The sequence below is a fragment of the Lampetra planeri genome, chromosome 62 (genome assembly GCF_965212315.1).
Source record: "Lampetra planeri chromosome 62, kcLamPlan1.2.h2, whole genome shotgun sequence".
In the NCBI taxonomy this organism is placed as follows: Eukaryota; Metazoa; Chordata; class Hyperoartia; order Petromyzontiformes; family Petromyzontidae; genus Lampetra; species Lampetra planeri.
Window position 1 is genome coordinate 5482126 of NC_136168.1, and position 16839 is coordinate 5498964.

Consider the following 16839-nt stretch of genomic DNA (forward strand, 5'->3'; position numbering starts at 1 on the left):
ACACACCACACACACACCACACACACACCACACACACCACACACACACCACACACACACCACACACACCGCACACACCACACACACACCACACACACACCACAGACACACACACACCGCAGACACACACACACCACACACACACCACACACACACCACACACACATCACACACACACCACACACACACCACACACACATCACACACACACCACACACACCACACACACACACCACACACACCACACACACACCACACACACCGCACACACCACACACACACCACACACACCACACACACCGCACACACACACCACACAGACCACACACACCACAGACACACACACCGCACACCGCAGACACCCCCCCCCCCACCACGTCTCGACAACGCGAACCAAAATCGAGCGCCGCAGCGGCAGCAGCGTCAGCGGCGCCTTGAGCAGCAGTCGACCCCGTGGGCAGCCGCGCGGCTTCGTGCCGCCGTCGTTGTTGCTGTTGTTGTCGTTGTTGTTGTCGTTGTGGTTGTTGTTGTTGTGCGTCCCTCCCATCAGGGGAGCGGTGGCGCAGCGGTTAGCGCGTCTCGCGACGAACTCGGCTTCCACCCGAGTTCGATTCCCGCTCGCGACCAACGCCCCAACACCGGTCCTGGGCCTCGCCGAGGTCGACTCAGCCTCAAATGTGTACCTGCTGCGACGTGGTGTAAACATCGCCACTGGGGAGACAAAGGCGGCCGGGCGTGGTGCTGACCAACCTATACCTTCGTGTGCCGTGCCGGCCTTCGTAGGTGCTGCTCGCTAACGGCACTTGCCCTAACAGACCGTTAAAGGCTATACGGGGGGTCTTTGTCTTTGTCCCTACCATCAGCCGCACGTCTGTGTGTGTGTGGGTGGAGAGCGAGAGTGACGTCAGGGGGTTGGGGACACGTGGATGAGAGAGCGTGCACGCAGTGTTCATGCCGGCACCATGCAAAGTGTCCACACGCAGCAACAACAACAACAACAACAACAAACAACAACAACAAACAACAACAACAACAACAATACGCGAAAGTCGTTGGAAAGTTTGCTCATATGTCGAAATACGCGCGCGTGGATTTACATCGCCGATGAGCGCGGTTGGCTACGCACGGTGCGAAAGAAGTTGAACATTGCGAGCGAGAAGCACGTGGGTCAGAGGACACGCGCGGTTTAATGAACAACAGCAATGGAGGCGGAGGAGCTCCTCCACCCTGTAGACTCGAGAGAGAGAGAAGACGTTACACAGACTCGGATTCGTGACATCGCCCCCGAGTGTTAAGGAGAGTGAGTGGGTGAGTGGGTGGGTGAGTGGGTGAGTGGGTGGGTGGGTGAGTGAGTGAGTGGGTGAGTGAATGAGTGAGTGAGTGGGTGAGTGAGTGAGTGAGTGGGTGTGTGAGTGAGTGGGTGAGTGAGTGGGTGAGTGAGTGAATGAGTGAGTGGATGAGTGGGTGAGTGAGTGGGTAGGTGGGTGGGTGAGTGAGTGGGTGAGTGGGTGAGTGATTGGGGCTTCGGGCAGCACCGCCCACGTCACGGCTACGAGGCAGCCACGGGATGGAACGCAGCGTCCTAGAGAGGAGGAGACACCGAGGAAGAGGAGGAGGAGATGGAGCGAAGATGAAATCGCCTCTTTGTGTGTGGAGCAGCTGGGGGCTGGGCCGCATCCTGACAGCATCGTGACGAGGTGGTGGAGGCTTGAGGAGACCTTCATCCAGCAGTGGATTGACCCTGGCTGATGCTGATGACGATGTGTGTTGAGGTCGGTGGAATCCACGTACAGAGAGGCCTTGACGTCAATGTCGGTTTCTCTGTAATTAACTATTTTTGTTTTGGTGGCGTATCTATGAATGGATCGCCATGCGGCTAAGATCTTGACTTGAAGCTTTCGTGACTGCAGGAATTCATCTTCTTAGGTTCAAAGAAAATAACCCCAAAAAAAGAACCTCTCAACGTGACTTTACCAGAATGACCAACGGACACGTGACTCAGACTGATCTACATCAGACGGAAGTTCTGCCCGCTGGCTAAGTGGAGAAGATGTTGCGGTCTGCAGTGTGGGGACCGCCTGAGTTTGAGTCCTTCTACCGATTCTCTGTCCATCGGCAGGTTCACAGAGGCCACGTGGGAGATCCTGAGTCGGGCCTGATGGGAAATGACACCGGTGTACGACTCATTAACGCGATCTAACCCACCCACCCCTCCCTCCCCCCCCAAAACAAAACCGTGATTATGAATAATATTGGTCGCGAAAGCCTAACTACTACGACCACTACGTGTTAAATGACTGTCGTTGTCACGGTTGGAGCGCACACCGCAGCGAGTATTAACCAGGGCGGGCGCTGGAAGTTTCGAACCGCGCAAACCTCCCACAACGATGAGCTGCCGAGACGCGCTACTCACTAACTAACTAACTACTAACTAGAAACTTGTTTTATTTTGTTATCTTACCGGGTTTAAAAAAAAGAGCCCACTGCAATTGTGAACTCTCTTGTTTCGAAAGGAGCGAGCTGGCCGCACACGTGACGATGATAGCATCATCATCATCATCGCAGTGGCTGATATCATCATCAGCATCAGCAGCAGCCCATTGATGTGACCGCGTGGTGGATCTCAATGTGGAGGAGGGTACGGAAACCCAGAAGGAGAAACCCAGAGGAGCAGTCCACGCTGGGACCACCACAGGGAGAGAGACAGAGAGAGAAGACCCCGACTCCAAATATACAACGCCAGGCATCGCCACGGTCTGGGATCGAACCCACGAGGTGCTGGGTACGAGGCGAGCGAGACCGCGGTGATCCTTGTCCTTCAGAGATCCACACCAACCATTGTCATCACACCAACCATTGTCATGACTCCAACCAGTGTCATCACTACTTCTATTGTCATCACTCCAACCATTGTCATCACTCCAGCCATTGTCATCACTCCAACCATTGTCATCACTCCAACCATTGTCATGACTCCAACCATTGTCATCACTGCAACCATTGTTATCATTCCTACCATTGTCATCATTCCTACCAGTGTCATCATTCCAACCATTGTCATCACTCCAACCATTGTCATCACTGCAACCATTGTTATCATTCCTACCATTGTCATCATTCCTACCAGTGTCATCATTCCTACCATTGTCATCATTACAACCATTGTCATCACTCCAACCATTGTCATCACTGCAACCATTGTTATCATTCCTACCATTGTCACCATTCCAACCATTGTCATCACTCCAACCATTGTCATCACTCCAACCATTGTCATCACTCCAACCATTGACGTCACTGCAACCATTGTTATCACTCCAACCATTTTTCATCCCTCCAACCATTGTTATCACTGCAACCATTGTTATCACTCCAACCATTTTTCATCATTGCAACCATTGTTATCACTGCAACCATTGTCATCACTGCAACCATTGTCATCACTCCAACCATTGTCATCACTGCAACCATTGTTATCACTCCAACCATTGTCATCACTCTAACAATTGTCATCACTCCAACCATTGTCATCACGGCAACCATTGTTATCACTGCAACCATTGTCATCACTCCAACCATTGTCATCACTGCAGCCATTGTTATCACTCCAACCATTGTCATCACTGCAACCATTGTCACCACTGCAACCATTGTCATCACTCCAACCATTGTCATCACTCCAACCATTGTCATCACTCCAACCATTGTCATCACGGCAACCATTGTTATCACTGCAACCATTGTCATCACTCCAACCATTGTCATCACTCCAACCATTGTCATCACTCCAACCATTGTCATCATTGCAACCATTGTCATCACTCCAACCATTGTCATCACTGTAACCATTGTCATCACTGCTGCCATTGTCATCACTGCAACCATTGTCATCACTGCAACCATTGTCATCACTGCTACCATTGTCATCACTGCAACCATTGTCATCACTGCATCCATTGTTATCACTGCAACCATTGTCATCACTGCAACCATTGTTATCACTCCAACCATTGTCATCACTGCTACCCTTGTCATTACTCCAACCATTGTCATCACTGCAACCATTATCAAGACTCCACCCATTGTTATCCATGCCACCTTCCGGCTATAATCAGAGTCAGCAGTTGTCCTGGAGAAGTCCGATGAGATGTGAAGTTCGCTTCACAGCTTAGTCAACACGTCCTGCAAGAGCCGCTTTCAGCAAGCACAGTCATAATCGTCGTCGTCGTCGTCGTCAATGTGGCGTGGGAAATCCACTGCTGGATGACGGCCCTACCCGAGTAATCGCTCTCATTTCATCATCATCACTGGATGCAGATTCGTCACCTCATTGTGTAAGACACCAGGTCCCTGGAACGATGCGATAAGATTACGTAGAAATGATGATGGTGGTGATGGTGATGGCGATGATGGTAACGGTTATGGTAATGATGATAACGATGGTAACGATGGTGCCAACCTGTCATGTAAAGGACTGCGCCCAGAGAGCTGCACGTGGATTGAGAGGTCACGTGGGGAGATTTACAGGACATCTGTGCAAAGAGCTTCATAGCTCATCGGATTCCTCCACGATGAAGACAGATTCTGATGGCGAACTACTGTGACGTCATGATGCGAACACCCGCTCTGCTACTGGCGGTTGGACATACAACCACCACAACAACCACAACAACCACCATAACAACCACCACAACCACTACAACAACTACCACCACAATCAACGCCACAACAACCACAACAACCACCACAACAACCACAACAACCACCACAACAACCACCACAACCACTACAACAACTACCACCACAATCAACGCCACAACAACCACAACCACCACCACAACCATCACAACCAACACAACAACCACCATAACCACCACAACCACCACAACAATCAACACAACAACCACCACCACAATCACCACAACAACCACCATAACAACCACCACAACAATCACCGCAACCACCACAACCACCACAACAACCACCACAACCACCACCTCAACAACCACAACCATCACAACAACCACCACAACCACTACAACAACTACCATAACCACCACAACCACCGCAACAACCACCACAACCACCACAACCACCACAACCAAGGCAACAACCACCACAACAACCATCACCACCACAACCACCAACACAACTGCAACTACCACCACCACAATCACCACCACAACAACCACACCGCTTGGCCTCCTCTGCGGCTGTCACAACTGGGGGGAGGGGGGAGTGGGGGGGGGGGTCTCTATCGAGACCCGACACAAATCCGATGAGCTATGAAGCTCTTTCTCGCAGACGCTGGCAGCTGTGAACAGGCGCGGTCAACGACAGCGCCCAACGCACTCGTCAGCAGCACTGCCTTAAAAGAACACACACACAAACACACGCGTACATAACACGGGTGACGTTTCAGGCAATGGGCCTTCTTCATAGCACGCGCGTGCGTGTTGTGTAGCGTGGGGGAGCATCCGTTGCAGTGTTGCTCCCCGGCACTTTGAAAGTTAAACGAAGCCTCTTCGCTTTCAACTCATCCTGTCAGCCGCACGCGCGAGCCTCCTCCGGGAGTGCGTTCTTCCACGTGGGAGGGTCATTGCCCGAAACGTCGTGCGGACAATGCAGCGGCACTGCCGGCGTTAGCGAGGGCGGAACGATCCTCGGACTCGGCCTCGCCCGGAGGAGCTTGCGAGGGAGCCGCGACTCCACTCACTGATCTCACGCTTAGCCTCGGTATCGACAAAGTCTATAAATATAAATATATATGTGCGTGCTAAGATGAACGCGACTGTTGTGTGTGAACTCTGAAGGCGCGAGAGAAAGCGGAGCCTATTTGTGGAAAATAAAAGACGGAAAAATGGGTGGTGAGTGAGTGAGTCAGCTGACCGCGCCCCACGGCCTCCTGCACACCGGGAGAGGGAATCATCATCTCGCCACCGCGGCCTCCCCACTGAGAGGCGTGCGGAGTGAGGGTCACGTGGGGAGTGGGGGTCACGTGGGGAGCGAGGGTCACGTGGGGAGTGAGAGTCACGTGGGGAGTGAGTGGGGAGTGAGGGTCACGTGGGGAGTGGAGGTCACGTGGGGAGCGAGGGTCACGTGGGGAGTGAGAGTCACGTGGGGAGTGAGTGGGGAGTGAGGGTCACGTGGGGAGTGGAGGTCACGTGGGGAGCGAGGGTCACGTGGGGAGTGAGAGTCACGTGGGGAGTGAGTGGGGAGTGAGGGTCACGTGGGGAGTGGAGGCCACGTGGGGAGCGAGGGTCACGTGGGGAGTGAGAGTCACGTGGGGAGTGAGTGGGGAGTGAGGGTCACGTGGGGAGTGGAGGTCACGTGGGGAGTAAGGGTCACGTACGGAGTGAGGGTCACGTGGGGAGTGAGTGGGGAGTGAGGGTCACGTGGGGAGTGGAGGTCACGTGGGGAGTAAGGGTCACGTACGGAGTGAGGGTCACGTGGGGAGTGAGTGGGGAGTGAGGGTCACGTGGGGAGTGAGTGGGGAGTGAGGGTCACGTGGGGAGTGGAGGCCACGTGGGGAGCGAGGGTCACGTGGGGAGTGAGAGTCACGTGGGGAGTGAGTGGGGAGTGAGGGTCACGTGGGGAGTGGAGGTCACGTGGGGAGTAAGGGTCACGTACGGAGTGAGGGTCACGTGGGGAGTGAGTGGGGAGTGAGGGTCACGTGGGGAGTGGAGGTCACGTGGGGAGTAAGGGTCACGTACGGAGTGAGGGTCACGTGGGGAGTGAGTGGGGAGTGAGGGTCACGTGGGGAGTGAGTGGGGAGTGAGGGTCACGTGGGGAGTGGAGGCCACGTGGGGAGCGAGGGTCACGTGGGGAGTGAGAGTCACGTGGGGAGTGAGTGGGGAGTGAGGGTCACGTGGGGAGTGGAGGTCACGTGGGGAGTAAGGGTCACGTACGGAGTGAGGGTCACGTGGGGAGTGAGTGGGGGAGTGAGGGTCACGTGGGGAGTGGGGGTCACGTGCGGAGCGAGGGTCACGTGGTGAGCGAGGGTCACGTGTGGAGAGAGGGTCACGTCGGGAGTGAGGCCACGTGGGAAGTGAGGGTCACGTGGGAAGTGGGGGTCACGTGGGGAGTGGGGGTCATTTGGGGAGCGAGGGTCACGTAGGGAGGGAGGGTCACGTGCGTTAGAGAGCGGACGCAGATTCCACTTATCGCAGTGAACTGGCGAGTTGGACTCGAACTGGAAGCGTCAACATGCGTGGCTAGCAGGGGGTGTTGGTGGTGGTAGTGATGATGATGATGTTGGTGATGATGTTGGTGGTGGTGATGATGATGTTGGTGGTGGTGGTGGTGATGATGATGATGGTGGTGATGGTGATGACCACCAACATCATCACCACCACCAACATCATCACCACCACCACCATCATCACCACCACCAACATCATCACCACCACCACGCTTCTCTGCGCTGACAGGTGTTCCTCTGGATTCTCTCCACTCCATCTTTCCGCTCTGCTTAAAGCCTCACCTCTTTCTCCTCACCCTCTCCATCCTCACCCTCCCTCCCACTCCTCACCCTCCCTCTCCTCACCCTCTCTCTCCTCACCTCTCTCTCCTCACCCTCTCTCCTCACCCTCTTCATCCTCACCCTCCCTCTCCTCACCCTCTTCATTCTCACCCTCCCTCTCCTCACCCTCTATCTCACTATCACCTTCTTCACCCTCACCCTCTCTCTCACTCCTCACCTTCTTCACCCTCACCCTCTCTCTCACTCCTCACCCTCTTCATCCTCACCCTCTCTCTCCTCTCTCCACTCTTTCCCTCCAATCCCCCCCCTCTCCCGCTGCCCCCCCGCCCCCTCCACCCACTCCTCCTCCCTCTCACCCCCTCCCCCCACTGCCCCCCCCCCACTACCCCCCCCCCACTACCCCCCTCCCCACGCGCACGTGACTCTCGCATCCCAGGCGCGCGGCATTATCTTTAACGAGAGGCGCGCGCCCGCTCCACTCCATTACCCTTTCATTACCAGCGTAATGAGCGCGCGCGCAGGGGGGTGTGGGGGGGGGGCGGACTGACCCGTGGGGGAGGGGGGGGTACAAGTCACGTGACACGAAGCGCTGTCAGCGAGCGCCGTGGCGTGGCTCGCACCGCGACCGGCCGTCTTTGTATCCCCCCCTCTACCCCCCCCCCCACCAGCAATACTAATGTTTAATGTATAGATACCTCCACCACACACGTAGTCGTTTCGAGGCTGAGTCGACCTAGGGGGTGTGCAGATGACGACACGCAGCGTTCGATGTCGTTGGTTGTTGGTGAGCAGGAATGGAACTCGCAGCGCGGGGCGCTAACCGCCGCGCCACCGCTCCCCAACACATTACAAAGACAAAGATCGAAATCTCCCCAGTATAGCCTCAATCGACTGTTGGGGCAAGTGCTGTTAGCGAGCACCTACGAAGGCCGGCACTGTGGCACACGAGGGGGTGGGTGGACAGCACCACGCCCGGCCGCCTTTGTCTCCCCAGTGGCGATGTTTACTACAAACCGCTCCAACTACTAATTTTTAGGTTGAGTCGACCTAGGGGAGGCCCGCGACCGATTCAGACAATCGCCACCGGCTGTTGTTGGCCATGAGCGGGAATCGAACTCGGCTCGCCGTGGTCTCGCAGCAGCGGCGGCGCTAACCGCTGCGCCACCGCTCTCGCCCGGCGACGTCTCGGGGTCTCGCGACGCACGAATCCGCCGTGCGGGAGCGGTGGGACAGCGGTTAGCGCCACCGCACTTCGATGCCGGGCGACGTCTCGGGGTCTCGATGCCGGGCCGCGGGCTCACGACACGACGAGTGGAGACATGCGGGGAGACAAAGGCGGCAGGGCGCGAGGGTTCTTAATAGGCGCTCGCAAACAGCGCTTCAGCCCGGGCAGCCCCACGTGGTCTGCACACGAAGGCTGGTCAAGTCCAACTCACAGTCGCCAGAGCCTCCCCAGAGACTCGTTTGAGATCGGAACCTCCACCCCCCCTTCATCGAGCAGTGGATCGGCCCTGGCTGATGATGATGATGATGGAGACTTGTGGAGGCCTTGATCGAGCAGGGGATAGACCCTGGCCGTAGAAGACCCACACGGAGAGAGAGAGAGGATGCGTTTGTGGGGCGCTAAAAGGAGAGGGGGGCGGGGGGTAAGGAAGAGGGGGGGCAGACTCCCCCCCTCCCCTCTGACCGGGGATGGAACGTGGCCTCTTCATTTGAGAGCCAAACATCATCACCATCATCACCATCGTCACCATCATCATCATCGTCACCATCATCACCATCATCACCATCGTCACCATCATCACCATCATCATCATCGTCACCATCATCACCATCATCACCATCATCACCATCGTCACCATCGTCACCATCATCACCATCATCACCATCATCACCATCATCACCATCGTCACCATCGTCACCATCATCACCATCATCACCATCGCACCTCCTCCACCACGGTGGCTAGGAGATGTTAACTCCATCGCCTGGTGTGCAGGAGGACGTGGGTTCGATCCCGACAGTGACGACGCCTGCTGCTGCTGCTGCTGCTGCTGCTGCTGCTGCTGCTGCTGCTGCTGCTGCTGCTGCTGCTGCTGCTGCTGCTGCTGCTGCTGCTGCTGCTGCTGCTGCTGCTGCTGCTGCTGCTGCTGCTGCTGCTGCTGCTGCTGCTGCTGCTGCTGCTGCTGCTGCTGCTGCTGCTGCTGCTGCTGCTGCTGCTGCTGCTGCTGCTGCTGCTGCTGCTGCTGCTGCTGCTGCTGCTGCTGCTGCTGCTGCTGCTGCTGCTGCTGCTGCTGCTGCTGCTGCTGCTGCTGCTGCTGCTGCTGCTGCTGCTGCTGCTGCTGCTGCTGCTGCTGCTGCTGCTGCTGCTGCTGCTGCTGCTGCTGCTGCTGCTGCTGCTGCTGCTGCTGCTGCTGCTGCTGCTGCTGCTGCTGCTGCTGCTGCTGCTGCTGCTGCTGCTGCTGCTGCTGCTGCTGCTGCTGCTGCTGCTGCTGCTGCTGCTGCTGCTGCTGCTGCTGCTGCTGCTGCTGCTGCTGCTGCTGCTGCTGCTGCTGCTGCTGCTGCTGCTGCTGCTGCTGCTGCTGCTGCTGCTGCTGCTGCTGCTGCTGCTGCTGCTGCTGCTGCTGCTGCTGCTGCTGCTGCTGCTGCTGCTGCTGCTGCTGCTGCTGCTGCTGCTGCTGCTGCTGCTGCTGCTGCTGCTGCTGCTGCTGCTGCTGCTGCTGCTGCTGCTGCTGCTGCTGCTGCTGCTGCTGCTGCTGCTGCTGCTGCTGCTGCTGCTGCTGCTGCTGCTGCTGCTGCTGCTGCTGCTGCTGCTGCTGCTGCTGCTGCTGCTGCTGCTGCTGCTGCTGCTGCTGCTGCTGCTGCTGCTGCTGCTGCTGCTGCTGCTGCTGCTGCTGCTGCTGCTGCTGCTGCTGCTGCTGCTGCTGCTGCTGCTGCTGCTGCTGCTGCTGCTGCTGCTGCTGCTGCTGCTGCTGCTGCTGCTGCTGCTGCTGCTGCTGCTGCTGCTGCTGCTGCTGCTGCTGCTGCTGCTGCTGCTGCTGCTGCTGCTGCTGCTGCTGCTGCTGCTGCTGCTGCTGCTTGCTGCTGCTGCTGCTGCTGCTGCTGCTGCTGCTGCTGCTGCTGCTGCTGCTGCTGCTGCTGCTGCTGCTGCTGCTGCTGCTGCTGCTGCTGCTGCTGCTGCTGCTGCTGCTGCTGCTGCTGCTGCTGCTGCTGCTGCTGCTGCTGCTGCTGCTGCTGCTGCTGCTGCTGCTGCTGCTGCTGCTGCTGCTGCTGCTGCTGCTGCTGCTGCTGCTGCTGCTGCTGCTGCTGCTGCTGCTGCTGCTGCTGCTGCTGCTGCTGCTGCTGCTGCTGCTGCTGCTGCTGCTGCTGCTGCTGCTGCTGCTGCTGCTGCTGCTGCTGCTGCTGCTGCTGCTGCTGCTGCTGCTGCTGCTGCTGCTGCTGCTGCTGCTGCTGCTGCTGCTGCTGCTGCTGCTGCTGCTGCTGCTGCTGCTGCTGCTGCTGCTGCTGCTGCTGCTGCTGCTGCTGCTGCTGCTGCTGCTGCTGCTGCTGCTGCTGCTGCTGCTGCTGCTGCTGCTGCTGCTGCTGCTGCTGCTGCTGCTGCTGCTGCTGCTGCTGCTGCTGCTGCTGCTGCTGCTGCTGCTGCTGCTGCTGCTGCTGCTGCTGCTGCTGCTGCTGCTGCTGCTGCTGCTGCTGCTGCTGCTGCTGCTGCTGCTGCTGCTGCTGCTGCTGCTGCTGCTGCTGCTGCTGCTGCTGCTGCTGCTGCTGCTGCTGCTGCTGCTGCTGCTGCTGCTGCTGCTGCTGCTGCTGCTGCTGCTGCTGCTGCTGCTGCTGCTGCTGCTGCTGCTGCTGCTGCTGCTGCTGCTGCTGCTGCTGCTGCTGCTGCTGCTGCTGCTGCTGCTGCTGCTGCTGCTGCTGCTGCTGCTGCTGCTGCTGCTGCTGCTGCTGCTGCTGCTGCTGCTGCTGCTGCTGCTGCTGCTGCTGCTGCTGCTGCTGCTGCTGCTGCTGCTGCTGCTGCTGCTGCTGCTGCTGCTGCTGCTGCTGCTGCTGCTGCTGCTGCTGCTGCTGCTGCTGCTGCTGCTGCTGCTGCTGCTGCTGCTGCTGCTGCTGCTGCTGCTGCTGCTGCTGCTGCTGCTGCTGCTGCTGCTGCTGCTGCTGCTGCTGCTGCTGCTGCTGCTGCTGCTGCTGCTGCTGCTGCTGCTGCTGCTGCTGCTGCTGCTGCTGCTGCTGCTGCTGCTGCTGCTGCTGCTGCTGCTGCTGCTGCTGCTGCTGCTGCTGCTGCTGCTGCTGCTGCTGCTGCTGCTGCTGCTGCTGCTGCTGCTGCTGCTGCTGCTGCTGCTGCTGCTGCTGCTGCTGCTGCTGCTGCTGCTGCTGCTGCTGCTGCTGCTGCTGCTGCTGCTGCTGCTGCTGCTGCTGCTGCTGCTGCTGCTGCTGCTGCTGCTGCTGCTGCTGCTGCTGCTGCTGCTGCTGCTGCTGCTGCTGCTGCTGCTGCTGCTGCTGCTGCTGCTGCTGCTGCTGCTGCTGCTGCTGCTGCTGCTGCTGCTGCTGCTGCTGCTGCTGCTGCTGCTGCTGCTGCTGCTGCTGCTGCTGCTGCTGCTGCTGCTGCTGCTGCTGCTGCTGCTGCTGCTGCTGCTGCTGCTGCTGCTGCTGCTGCTGCTGCTGCTGCTGCTGCTGCTGCTGCTGCTGCGTGTGGAGGTTGCGTGTCTCCATCCTCGTGGTCGCGGGGATTTTTCTCCGGGTCCTCCGGTTTTTTTCCCCCTCTCCACATTTAAAGTCGACATCGCGCGTTCAAGATTCATGCTGTCAGCATCAGAAGGGTAGAAAAGAGAGCGCCAGTGATCAAGCAGTTGCAGGGCTGCGCCTTGACCTCTTGTGCCACACCCGCAGTAGGTTACGCGGGGATACAAAGGCGGCCGGGCGTGGTGTTGGCCACACCGCTGCCGAATGCGCCGTTCCGGCTCTTCATCGATGCTCGCTCTCGGCACTTTCCCCAAGCCTGTAAAAGGCTTCACGGGGGACCTTTGTCTTTGTGTGACCCAGTTGAGAGCGGTGGCGCAGCGGTTAGCGCGCTGCGCTACCCGAGTTCCATTCCCGCTCACGGCTAACACCGCTCCTGGGTTTCCCCTAGGTCGACTCAGCCTCAAATGAGTACCTGGTGCGGTGTGTAGTTAACATCGCCACTGGGGAGACAAAGGCGGCCGGGCGTGGCGCTGTCCACCGACCCCCTCGTGTGCCGTGCCGGCCTTCATAGGCGCTGCTCGCTAACAGCACTTGCCCCAACAGTCTGTCAAGGCTACACGGGGGATCTTTGTCTTTATCTTGACTGTACGTGTACCCCTGTGTGTGCGCGCGCGCGCGTGATGCACCAATACATCCAATAAGTCGACTCAAATCCATGAACATCACCTGTAGTTAAGGTGATGGCGGGGAGGTATGGAGAGGGAGGGAGGGAGGCGGTGTCTGGAGGGACGAAGGGTGGGGGGGGGGGTAGTGGGGGGAGGGAGGGGAGGAGGATTGTGGGGGGGGGGGTGCGTGAATTGTAATGAATTGTAGTCCATTACCACGTTACCGTGACACGAGTGCGGCGAGAGGAGAGGGGGGGAGAGACGGAGGGGAGAGAGAGAGGGTGAAAAATTGGAGAGGGGGGAGAAGGGAGGGAGTAAGAGGGGGGGGGGTGTAGGAGAGAGATGGGATGAGACGGGGCGAGAGAGAGAGAGAGAGAGCGGGGGAGAGGGGGAGGCGGGGGAGAGGGGGCCATGAGAGAGGTGGTGGTGGTGGTGGTGAAGAAGCGGAGGGAGCGATTGGAGAGCGATGAGAGCGCGGAGAGGGGGCAGGCAGTAGGAGGGAGGAGTGAAGCCGCGAGATGAGGGAGGCAGGGGGAGAGGCAGAGATGTGAAGAATTGGGTTGGTGGTGGTGGTGGTGGTGAAGAGGATATCTTGAGAGGAGGGAGAGTGCGAGGAGAGTGCGGAGAGAGTGGGGAGAGAGAGTGGGGAGAGAGTGGGGAGAGAGAGTGGGGAGAGATTGAGGAGGAGGCCGTTGGACTGCGAGAAGGGCTGCGTGCAGAACGAGAGAGAGCGAGAAAGAGAGCGAGAGAGTGAGCGAGAGAGCGAGCGAGAGAGTGAGCGAGAGAGTGACCGAGAGAGCGAGCGAGAGAGTGAGCGAGAGAGAGAGCGAGAGAGTGAGCGAGAGAGTGACCGAGAGAGTGACCGAGAGAGTGACCGAGAGAGCGAGCGAGAGAGTGAGCGAGAGGTGGGGGTTTACATAAAGCAAAGTTATTTTTAAAAATACGAAATGATGAACGAAGCAAAGTGCCGAAAACACCGAGCATCTTCTTGTTTCCACTGATCGTAAAAAAAGAGAGAGTGGGGAGAGAGTGAGGAGAGTGAGAGAGTGGGGTGAGAGAGAGTGGGGGGAGAGTGGGGAGAGAGAGTGGGGAGAGAGTGAGGAGAGTGAGTAGAGATAGTGGGGAGAGAGTGGGGAGAGAGAGAGTGAGACTTTTGACTTTTTAAAAACCAATTTTATTGCTGCCAGCAGCAACCGCCCTGCAGCCGCTTCCGACACGGAGCCACCGACATTGAGTCGAGCAACGTCACAATGGCGACACGCGTCACGTGCTCCACACCGCCACGTGCAATGCAAGCGTCGTCAACACCGGTCACAAAGTGCAAGTCGGTGCGAGAGAGAGAGTGAGTGTGAGGGTGGGTGAGTGTGAGGGGAGAGTGAGTGGAGAGTGAGGGGAGAGTGAGTGGAGAGTGAGGGGAGAGTGGGTGAGAGTGAGGGGAGAGTGAGTGGACAGTGAGGGGAGAGTGAGGGGAGAGTGAGGGGAGAGTGGGTGAGAGTGAGGGGAGAGTGAGTGGAGAGTGAGGGGAGAGTGGGTGAGAGTGAGGGGAGAGTGGGTGAGAGTGAGTGGAGAGTGAGGGGAGAGTGAGGGGAGAGTGACTGTGGGTGAGAGTGGGTGGAGAGTGAGTGAGGAGTGAGAGTGACTGACTTTTAAAATAAAATGTATTGCTTCGAGGAAGCGTCAATGCCAACAACAACAACGAGCTACGCCACGCATCCAATAGGAGGCTGCCGTAGAACATCGACGGCGTCGACTGGTGGACCAGGCCCCAGATCTGCCTGGAAGATCTCCCGTCCGTAACCCAGTGCCCCGGCTTGTCTCAGCAAACCGAGCTTCGAATCTAGTCTGGAAGCGCTCGCTTTGGTGACGGCGCGAATCTTCGTCTTGAACGCGCCACCCAACATCCTCGACAAGGCCGTGTTGGAGCGCGTGTCCAAGCTGGGCGCTGTCGTGTCGCCCGTACGTGCCCTGCCACTGGGGGCAGGCACCCTGGCCTAAAACACATCCCATCTTTTACACCATCGGAACCTCATTTGCCAGTAAAAAATATGATAATTGGTTTTTTACCATTCTATCTGGCAACAAAGCTGACACCTTTTCTTTTTTACAAGGAGTCATGTTTGCATAGACCACAATACCTGCAGTCATAATGCAAACAAAAAACATAACTCTGATAATGTATGCACATTATCAGAGTTATGTTTGTGTCAGGTGTCAGTTTTGTTGCCAGATAGAAGGGTAAAAAACCAATTAACATCCTATATCTTTTAGAGAGGCAGGTGCAGGTCCTGCTGACTTCCGGGCAGCAGGAGGATGGGTCTTTTGTCGTCGTCGTCGTCGATGACAACACAGCCCACAGATTGTTCCACGACAAGGATTGCGTCAGATGCAAGCTTTGCCGGAGGGATTTGCCCCAAACAAAATTAAAGCGCGGGTCGGAGACAAGATCGGGAAGGAGGGAGGAGGCTGCGGGAACGAAGCAAAACAACAGGAGCCTCCATCGCAACCAAAGCCCCCAACATCCCACACAAAGGACCTCGTCCAAAGACACGAGTCTCTCTCTCCAGATTAATAGAAATGCCTCACGCACTACGCCACAGTGGCCAGCACCACGCCGGGCCGCCTTTGTCTCCCCAGTGGCGATGTTTACGGCACAACGCACCCAGGTAGCTATTTGAGGCTCGCGGCCAACGCCAGTGACGATTATCTGAATCGACTCGGCCTCAAACGAGTACCTTGTGCGGTGTGTAGTAAACATCGCCACTGGGGAGACAAAGGCGGCCGGCCGTGGTGCTGGCCACCCACCCCCTCGTGCGTTGTCCCAGCCTTCATAGGTGCTCGCTAACAGCACTTGCCCCAACAGTCTGTTAAGGCTACACGGGGGATATCTGGTGGTGGTGGTGATCCTTCTGGTGGTGGTGATGGGGGTGGTGGTGATGATGATGATGCGTCTGTTGATGACGGTGGTGATGGTTGATCATCCTTTTGGTGATGGTGGTGATGATGTTGATGATGATGATGATGCTGATGATGATTCGCACCTCCGATTAGCACGGCTGGCCACGTACGGTGCGATAGAAGTTCGCACACATTCATGGTGCCGATTGTGGTGTCAAGTAACGCCAATTGTTTCAATGCTGAGCCACCGTCTGCTAGAAGACAAAACGGCTGCCCTGTGGATGTACCATGCCCCGTCGCGGCAATGTGGAATGTCCACCACTTCCCAATTTCTTTCAACAGAACGCAGTTGCTTCCCACACACTCGACTGAAGGGAGATGATTTTAAACACGAGTAAACGATAACATTTTAAAACAACAAAAGCCCGTTTCGGGTGTCGGATGCGTAAAATTCGGAGTTTTAATCGCGAGGATTGTCGCTTAATGGAACGTGTCCACGCGTCCGTCCGTCTCTGCCTCTCTCCGATCGATCTCCCGTCTCGCATGAGTGTCTAAAAAGTGCCCCGACCCCCTGTATCGATGTCTCATCGCCCGAATCCTTAATGGCTTAATCGCCTCCGCCGCGCCTCATTGATCCGCAAATACAAACAAAGACAAAGATGCCCCGTGTAGCCTCTCGCGGACTGTTGGGGCAAGTGCCGTTAGCGAGTAGCAGCGCCTTTGAAGGCCGGCACGGCACACGAGGGGGTGGGTGGCCAGCACCACGCCCGACCGCCTTTGTCTCCCCAGTGGCGATGTTTACTACACACCGCACCAGGTACTCATTTGAGGCTGAGTCGACCTAGGGGAGGCCCAGGACCGGTTCAGATAATCGTCACCGGTGTTGGCCGTGAGCGGGAATCAAACTCGGGTGGCTGTTTTCGTAGCGCTAACTGCTCCACTACCGCTCCACACACGCACACTGACAGACACTCACACACACACTCACACACACTCACACACACACTCACACACACTCACACACACACACTCACACACTCACTCACACACACACTCACACACTCACTCACACACACTCACACACACACTCACACACTCACTCACACACACTCACACACAA